The sequence below is a fragment of the Olea europaea genome, chromosome 1 (assembly GCF_002742605.1).
Source record: "Olea europaea var. sylvestris chromosome 1, O_europaea_v1, whole genome shotgun sequence".
NCBI classification, from domain to species: domain Eukaryota; kingdom Viridiplantae; phylum Streptophyta; class Magnoliopsida; order Lamiales; family Oleaceae; genus Olea; species Olea europaea.
The window spans coordinates 26,795,623-26,805,389 of record NC_036237.1 but is presented as its reverse complement, the minus strand read 5'-3'; positions in this window follow the sequence as shown (position 1 = coordinate 26,805,389).

Genomic DNA, 9,767 nt, shown 5'->3' with positions numbered 1-9,767 from the left:
ACTTTTCGATTGGAAATTGATTTGTGATCATATTTTGACTAAATTTGATCCCTTTGACATTTTTTTCACCCAATTGACTCCTAGCATGCTCGGATCTTCATTTCGAGGTTCAACACAACTTTTCAATATTTGCACTTTAGTCCCCGAACTTTGGATGTCTTACAATTTGGCAATTTTCTCCAATTTCGCCAACTTTTGCTTATTTCTTTCAATTTCATCAACCTACGTCAAAACATCAAAACACACAATAAAAAGCTCTAAAACACTCTCAAAAGTAACAAAATAACAAATTAGGTGGCATAAATATTATGAGTGTAGAGCACTCATCAATATTGAATACATGATTTTTCCATCTTGGGCAAAAAATATTCATTCCTAATAATTAACCATCTCATCTTTTGGCCAGTTTGATGAGCTCCACATATCCATTCATGCACTTTAGCCATGATTGTTCTGACTTCTTGAAAATTTACACATTTTAGTAATATACCATTAGAGCGCTTCTTAAACAATTCTTCATCTATCAATGTATAGTTTAGCAAACGCAACTTCATTTTTCTACTACCTCCTTCATTAGGTTCTTTAAGGAACATTTTAATCTCTGCTCTCCAGTCTATTGCATCTCCATCTTGTATGCAATGAATTTCAATCATTCTCGACCTTCTTTGGACTACGGGTAATATTACTCTATATTCACAAGTAGATTTCCAATTTAAAGCCTTTGAATACCCTGAGGCCATCTTGGCCAACTCATTTGCTATGTCATTATATATCCTATTAACGCATTGAAGCTCTACTTGGTCGAATTCTTCCAACAATTCTTGGGCGATTTCATATTGACTAATAATGAAATCACTTTGGCACTTAAAATCACCGATCAATTGGTGAATTACCAATTGAGAATCGCCTCTAACAATCACATTATTTATCTCCATATCTATCATTAATTCTAATCCCACGATTAAGGTTTCGTATTCGGCTTGATTGTTGGTGCACATCCTATCCAAAGTGAATGCGAACTTGTAACAAATCCCTAAAAGATTTATCAATGCTACTCCTACTCCTGTACCTTTAGAGGTTTTTGACCCATCGAAACATAAAACCCAAGGTTTTAATTTGAATGAATCGATTTCTAATTCAATTTTTTCAGGCATGTCAAGGCATGAATGATCGGTCAGAAAGTTAGCCAAAACCTGATTTTTTATTGTCTTTTGGGATATATATATTGTATTTCGAATTCTGATAACACTAAAGTTCAAAGGCCTACCCTTTGGTGTAAAATAGGGCAAGAGAACATATACTTAACCAAATTCACTCTAGAAATCAAATAAACGGCGGACCGTAAATAAGCCCTTAATTTCGTACATGTGAAATACAATGCAAGACATAATTTTTCAATGGCAGAGTAATTACATTCACATTTTGTAAATCGTCTACTCAAGTAGTAAATCGTCATTTCTTCACCAAATTGGTCTTCTTGCGCGACCATTCCAGTTATTGATTCTTGTTCAGCCAATATATACACTTTCATTAGCCGTGATTGATGACACCAACACTGGTGAACTTGATAAATATGTTTTTAGACTTTCAAAAGCCTTTTGATGCTCTTATTTTCAGACAAATTCGTCCTGATTTTTCAGCTTTAAAAGCGGCAAAAAAGTTTTTGTTCGCCTTGCACAGTTAGAAATAAAGCGTCTTAGAAAGTTTACTTAGCCTAGAAATCATTGCAATTATTTTTTATTGTTAGGTGGTTTGGCCTCTAAAATGGCCTTCGCTTTATTTTTATCAAATTCAATCCCCCTTTTGTGTATTAAGAAACCAAGAAAGTTTCCTGTATTAACACCAAATTCACATTTCAAGGGATTCAATTTTAGTTTATATTGCTTCATTCGTTCAAATGAACATCTCAATTGTTCAAAATGGTCCTCTTCTTTAATGGATTTGACCACTATATCATCTATATACACCTCAACAAATTTGCCTATCATATTATTAAAAATCAGGTTTATTGCCCTTTGATAAGTCACTCCTGCATTTTTCAGGCCAAAAGGCATAACTACCCATTCAAAACATCCTAGAGATTTAGGGCATCTAAAGCCAGTTTTGTGTACATCTTCCTCAACTATATAAATTTGATTGTATCCTGAATACCAATTCATGAAGGAATACATTACGTGTCCGGCAGTCGAGTCTACTAAAGAATCTACCGTAGGCATTGGGTATTCATCTTTGGGTGTTGCTATGTTCAGGTTCCTAAGTCTATGCACACCCTTAATTTACCATTCTTTTTAGTACTGGCACGATATTAGACAACCACTCGACACATCTGGTTGTTCTGATAAAGCCTGCTTTTAATAATCGCTCTATTTCTTTCTTAATCTCAGGAAGTACATTAGGAGCAAAGCACCTAGGAGGTTGCTTATGAGGTTTAAAATTTAGCTTGGTTGGCAATCTATGTTCCAGAAAATCTCTATCTAAATCAGGCATATGTTCGTATTCCCAAGCAAAACAATCCTTATATTCCTTTAGTAAAGCGATTAATTTATCACTAACCTCTTGATCGAGCATCTGGCTGACGAATGTTGGGCGATCTTTCCCTTCATTGCCAATATTCACTTTAATCAGAGGGTCTTGTGTTTGAGCGTATCCAGACTTGGTGATCCTCATTACTTCATCATCCATTTCCCTTATAGGCACTTTTTCTTCTAAACAATCCACCTTGTTGACTTCTCGGCCAATTCTTTGTTCCAACTCGAACATTGCCAATTTGTCTCCCAATGCTTTCAAGGCTGCTTCTTCTTTCGTCTTGTCTTTACATTCTTCATTGAAAGCCATTAATTTGGCTTTAAAAGCCTAAACATCGGTCATTTGCCTTTGTTGCTTACAATTCATTTAAAATTTCTTGATTACTTTTTTGCCAATTATTGGCTCTTCTAGGGCCACTATGTTTGGCCTCATTTGGCTGAACAATTCGGTGAGTGCATCTACTGAAAATAGCTCTTTGCTCTGTGCGACAATTTGAGTTTCTTCTCCATCTTGGACTACTCTGACAGGTCCGTAATTTCCTTCATACATAAACCTTTCCACTGAGTTTGTTTCTGCGACAAAATGTCTATGATCTGCCTGCACCACTTCTGCTTCACCCTTGTCATTCCAGAAAACCAGGCATTGATGGAGTGATGAGGGTATGCAGCGACTTCCGTGTATCCAATCCCTTTCTAATAAAACATTGTAACTAGTAAGACCATCTATTACGAAGAAGACTGTGGTCCTAGTAGTTGCTCCCACAGTTATGTCCAATGGCATAACCCCTTTAGATGATGTTGATCCTCCATTGAAATTTGTAAGGATGACTTCTGTTGGAATCATATCACTTTCTGTCTTTGCAAATTTCCTCATCATCCTAAATGGAATGATGTTTATAGCTGCTCCATTATCGATAAGTACTTTCGCCACAGGTATACCGTTAACTAAAACTTTAACGTACAATGGCCTCAAGTGTTTAGTTAACTTCATGGCTGGTCTCTTAAAAATAACCTTTTTGGCAGCATCTATTTCCACTTCCTGCTTGTTCTCTGTTGAATTATCCTTTTTTGATAAGTCAACGTGCAGTATGTCGCACTGAATTTTCTTTTTATTGTTTTCTAATGATTCTTCTTCGGTTACCCAACCTGTGGGAGGAGGCAATATTCTTGGAGGTGACCCATACTTTTCAGAGCGAGGTACTCTCCTTTTTCTCTTGGGTGTCCCATACAACACATAATAATCGAAAAAACGCCCAAATGGTTCTCCCAACAAATCCACTTCACGAACACCTTCTCTATGTAGTTGCTTCAACAAGGTATTGCACGATACTCCTCTCTTTCTTCTTTCTGCTTCCAGATTAATTTCCTCTTCGATATCCATCATTCCATCATCCTCTTCATCATTGTAGCCCCTCTAGAAATTTGGCCTTCTTCACATTCCAGCACACACGCTTCTTCTTTGTTATTCTCCCTTTCTTCTTCTTTCTCCTTATTCTTGAACTCGTTGGCTAGTAAATAGTTATTAGCCATGACAGGAGGTAATGTACCGAACTGAATAGTAAGGGCCTGATCTGGATCTTCTTCATTCCTTCTATCTCGCTCAAACTTCGAGCTCCCAGAAGAACTCTCTGGCAATTCTTCCATTGACTCACATGTACCAGTCTCTTCACTGTCTTCGAGAACATTTTGATTGGCTACCTCGAGTAATTTAGGCGCTTTAGGACGTGGCACTCCCTGTTGTTGCCTCATCATTCGTCCATAATTCTGTTGAAAACGTTTTTGTTGGGTTCTAGTCATTTCGTTGAAAGGTATCACCCTTCCTGCATTATACTGGAATAAATACCATACATTTGATTGGCGAGATTGCGACCTGAATGTTCTCCCATTATTTATTGACCTGAACTGTCTCTCAAAAGGTGGTCCCCTATAGAATGATGTACCTTGCTCTCTAGCAGGCTGAGCGTTTGGGAAAAAATTAGGGCGATGGTGGTGCTGTCATATCCCTGGTTTCTCTGTATTTGCACTTACTTCTCCTTTACATCTTGCACACAGGACGTCTTCATTCTTTTTAGGCTCCTTCCCTTTGATACGTTCAAAGACACTGGGGTGTGGCCCAGGGTCCTCCTCTCCGTCGTCTATAACCAACTTGAATTTTGGCAACTTGTTTTTGAAACCAGTCGTCATCATGTTCACCCCAAGTGACAGTGGAAAAGGGTTTTCATCCACTGCCATCTTCTTCTTATCCTCGAATGTAATTCGTCCTGATTCAATGGCGAAAAACCAAATAGTTGTTAGTCAAATGTGACCATGCATTATGCCACTTATAATATTTTTTACCTTTGATTTGTTCAAGGTTTGGCAACTTAGGTTTATTGCTCAGCTTTATCTGCTTATCCTTATATAGTTTATCAAATATAAGGTCAGCTTTGATTACATCGAACGAGAATATTCTAGCCTTTTTGTTTTCATCTTTTATAGACTCATCATTGCCCGACGATCTAGGCTTAGCCACTATAGGACAAGTATACGCATCTCCTTTGATTAATTCGGCCAAACACATTTCGATTTGATCGTAATACTCGTCATCAATGGTATGAATATCAAAATTTGAGTCTCTATAATAATTCTCTTTACTAGAATTTTTCATTTGCTCTTCTTCTTTTATTAATTGTTCATACCTAATCACGTTTGCGCTCAATTGGAAAAGATCAGGAAATTCCCTGTCTTGGAATTTCTTTTTCAAATCAAAGTTTACACAACTTTGAGCGATTTTGACAAACTCCTTTTTGGGTAAAGATACAAAACATTTACTTCTTGCTATCTTAAACCTTTGAAGGAAACCTTCTGCCCATTCGTTTAGCATTTAACATAGATTCGTCAAATCGGCCAAAGTAACTTCAGACTTAGTCTTATAAAATTGAGCATGGAACAATTGCTCCAATTGTTGCCATGTTTGAACAGAGTTCGTTGGCAAATTGATGAAAGAAGAAAGCTACTCCTATTAATGAACTAGGGAACAACCTCATTTTATTGTAGTCAGTTACTTCACCACTTTGCAGTGTGAATCGCCCTATGTGTTATAGAGTAAACATCTATCCTAAACCGGTACATAATGAGAATTCTGGCACTTTATACCCTCTAGGCCATGAATATACTTGGTCTACCCAATCAGGATATAGCTTTGTGTAAATCAGCCTAATGACAGGACGTACCCTAAAAGCCATTTGATCATGCAGTATTTTCATAATTTGATTTCTCAACATGACGTTGGGGTCATATGGAATTCCTACAGGTTGGTTGATCAGTTGATTTGCCTGAGACCTGATGTTTGGTCCTTGGTTGGCAACAAAATTGCCATGATTTGGGTCATTGTTATCATTAGCCTGAATATTTATTTCATCATTAACACGTGGGGTGTTCTGTCCATTATTTAGGACATTGTCTCTTACATTTAGGTTACCCCCCAAGTTAGATGTACTATTACCACTATTTCGATTTGGCATTACACCATCCCCCTGATTTGAAGTAGACGGACCAAAAGGTGGTTCTATCCCTTGATTTGGACTTAGGATTGGGGAATTATGTCTTACAATTGTCCTAGCTTGAAAGTGACTTGCAATAGGCACAACTGACTAACAAATTTGGCTTACTAACTTATTCATTATTTCATTTAATGTATTCAGTTGTTTGGCCATATTGTCATAATGTGCATTCCCATTCTGAGTAAATCTTTCCATATTATGAATATTTCGTAGATTTACCTTTTCAACGACATCCTGTGTGAGTTCTCCAAGCAATGCACGTATGGTTCGAGGACTCAACTCTGTCATTGATTCGTAACGACTGTGACTGCTCTGACTCTGTCCCTCTATTCGTGGAGAGCTTTGCCGCTCCGCATATCGCTCGATCACAGACTGGACTCCTCCCTGACTTGCTGCTTCCTTATCAGATTTGTGAGGCATATTGTTTCACTTTTTGTATCCTCAACACCAAACACCAAGGTCCCACTGGGCGTGCCAAATTATTTCGTGCGGGTAGTCGCTAACAATTAAAAAAGGGGTCAGACGATTGTGTAAGGAACAGATATCTTGAGACAAAGTCCCAAAAAGGGGTGTTTTATTGGCGATAATTTACAATTGAAAATAAACAGAATGCCTCCAAGGGGCGCAAGCACACGAGTATTAAAAGAAGTGTTTAAATTTAAGTTAAGAAATTAAAATTACATATTCTCTGTTTGAGAGTGTTTGATTCGGGCTCCTCTATTTTATGTCTTCTCTTCCTATTTTATATTCCCTTGATGACTTCCTCGTGACAAACCGCTTGAAAACTTCTTGATTGTTTTATAACTACCCACTTTATTTATGGTGGCTAACTTGTCGTAGAACTGTCGTCTCTAACTGCTGCCATTACTCTTTGTCGTTCCACCGCCTTCAATTGGGCTCCTTGAATCGTGGAATGTGATAAAATTACTCAATAACTATTTTAATAACTGATATTCTAGACGATCATAATATTTTATGTTTGCTAAGATCTTGGGCGATTCGAAAGTTTGGGCGAGAACGAGGTCATCGCTCTGGGCAACCGTAAGGCACTCCATTCGCTCAGATTTTGAGCGTCTTACAAGTTTGGACGATGATGTAACTGTGTTTGTGGGCTTCCACTGCATTTATCAATAATCCTGTTTTGATCTTTATCCTGAACTCCCCAATTAAACTTCAATTTTTGGGCTATTTGATTTGAGCTGCATTTTCAGTGTGTCAACACTAATGATAATATCAACATCAAGTTCGAGTTCTGATGATTATAAATAACGAAGAAAAGTTAAGACGAAGACATATACAGAAGCTCTAGCGGTGCCACTACCCAACACTTCGGAAAAGTTTAGTGTCTTCATTAATTTAAAGGCCCAAAATTCAAATTCCTGGCAGAATCTGATGCCCCAAATATCTCAAAGACAAAGACAACCACGTAACCACAACACAGTGGTGATAGCACGCGGGTCCCAGCACTGTTTTCCCTAGATAATTCTGCCTTTTGTTTTCCTTTAATTATATTTTTTCTGTCTTCTTTTATCAAAAATAGTTTGGAGGCAGTTTAGTCTTTTACTTTTTTGGTCTCTTTGCCATTTGGACTTCCAGACGTTGTGAGTTGCTTTAGGGCTGTTTAATACAGGAGATTGCAGTCATTATTCTTCGGTTGGTTATCATTTTCATTGAAAGATATTGAATTTTCTCAAATCTTTCTTATATTCTTTTGATCTGAATTCCGTTGACCATATTCTCGTTAAAGTTTCCGTCCTTTTTCAGTTTTGGAATAGGTGGGATTTGTGAACGCGTGCAATTTGTTTCTTTACATGGCAGTAACTTAAAATTAAAAGTTCGTTTTTGCACGGTTAATTTGAAAATTGAAATTTTTAGTACATCGGATTTTCTTGAATTTGTGGCTTTACATCCGAATCGGACGAAAAGTTTCTCAAGAAATAGTTTAACAAAAATGCCATTTATACATCAATTTTCACACTTCCTGACAAAAGTGGGGTCCACGATTATTCTAATCGTGGACCGTGGCACTTGCATGTGTGTGTGCTGTGAAAAAAGTGTGATTGTGTGAAAAAAAAATGTACTTGTAGAATGATTGTTAATTTAAAGAGCTCATCATAATTAGCCCTCGTTTGGCCGCATTTCTTTTTCAAATTTTAATGGTTGAAATAGTGTTGTTTTGAAAAATGTGTGTTTGAAAAAGAATGAAAAATTTTTCGATTTACGTATGATATTATTTTATGAAAAATTGTGTGGTTGAAAAAAATAAAAGAGAATGGGGGCCTAATAGGGGCTTAATTTATGTAAATTAAAAATTTCAAATTTCAAATCACTAGGTTGCCAAAAGGCGATAGGGCAAGGTGGTGTGTTACATACGATTAAAACTTGCAAAAACCATCGACATGTCAAACCTTATGGTAAATAATTTTTCTAAGTGTACGGAAGCCAAGTTAGAATAACTCACAAAAGAGTGGACCCCACAAAATAAAAAAATACCAAAAATTAACCCAACCATCCCCCATTGTGAGGTATCGTCAGGGTTCTGCCCCTACCTGTATGCCAAGTGCTAGTCTATGGTAAAATCCATGACAATCTCCGTGTGGCAGGTGTATGTACACGTGATAGTATCACAAATCTCCACAAAATAAAATATATAAAAAATTGCATCTAAAGTACTAAACCTTTAGCTTTTATGTAGACTTGACTCAAACCTTTGCACGGAACCATCTTTTAAAAACTCACATTTAAAGTTCAAATAGATGGAAATTATTAGTTTGACCGTTAATTGATCAGATAATTGACCTTGATCATAATTTTGACTAATTTTAAAAGATTAAAATGATTGCTTTACATTTTTTTTATAATAAAATAACTAAAATCAAATAATTAAAATAAAAAACCAAATAACTTCTTCATCCCCATCCCAAAACCACCACCACTACCAGCAGCGGCTCCACCACACCAAAACACCGCCATCTCCTCCACCTCCATCACACCACAAAATCGCTAGCTCAGAAAAGGTGCTTGGCTCAGAGAATGAAATTTCAAGCCTCTTTTCAAAAGCTTCAAACCCAATTACAAATACAAGCACAGTCATTTTTGGGGACAAGATTTTCTTTCAACACCAATATATCAAAGAAGAGGGCAATCGAAGAACAAAGAGGAACAAGAAAATTAAAAAGAAAAACTAATCAATCAATCCAGAGACAAGTTAGGGATTTCAAGATGGTCTGCGAGCGCACTGCGATACATTTGAAGAATTTAAATGTCAGTCAAGTAAAGTTAAAAAATGAAAAAGAGTAAATCAAAATACACATCAAGAAACAATTCATCTGTAGTTAGTACCTAGGAGAAATGGCGCTGGCTAGTGGTGGTGGTGGTGGTGGTGGTGGTTTTGGGGTGGGGTGGGCATGTTTAGGGTGGATGGGGAAGCAGTTATTTGGTTTTTGGTTTTTAATTTTAATTATTTGATTCTAGTTATTTCATTATAAAAATGTAAAGTTACCATTTTAATCTTTTAAAATTTTTCAAAATTATGATCAATGTTCATTATCTGGTCAACTAACGGTTAAACTAGATCAAAGTCAATTATTTGGTCAAACTAACAATTTCCATCCATTTGGATTTCAGGTGCGAGTTTTTGAAAGGTTTGGTACCATTGGCGCAACAATGTAAAGGTATGGGTCAAGTTTGCATAAAGTGA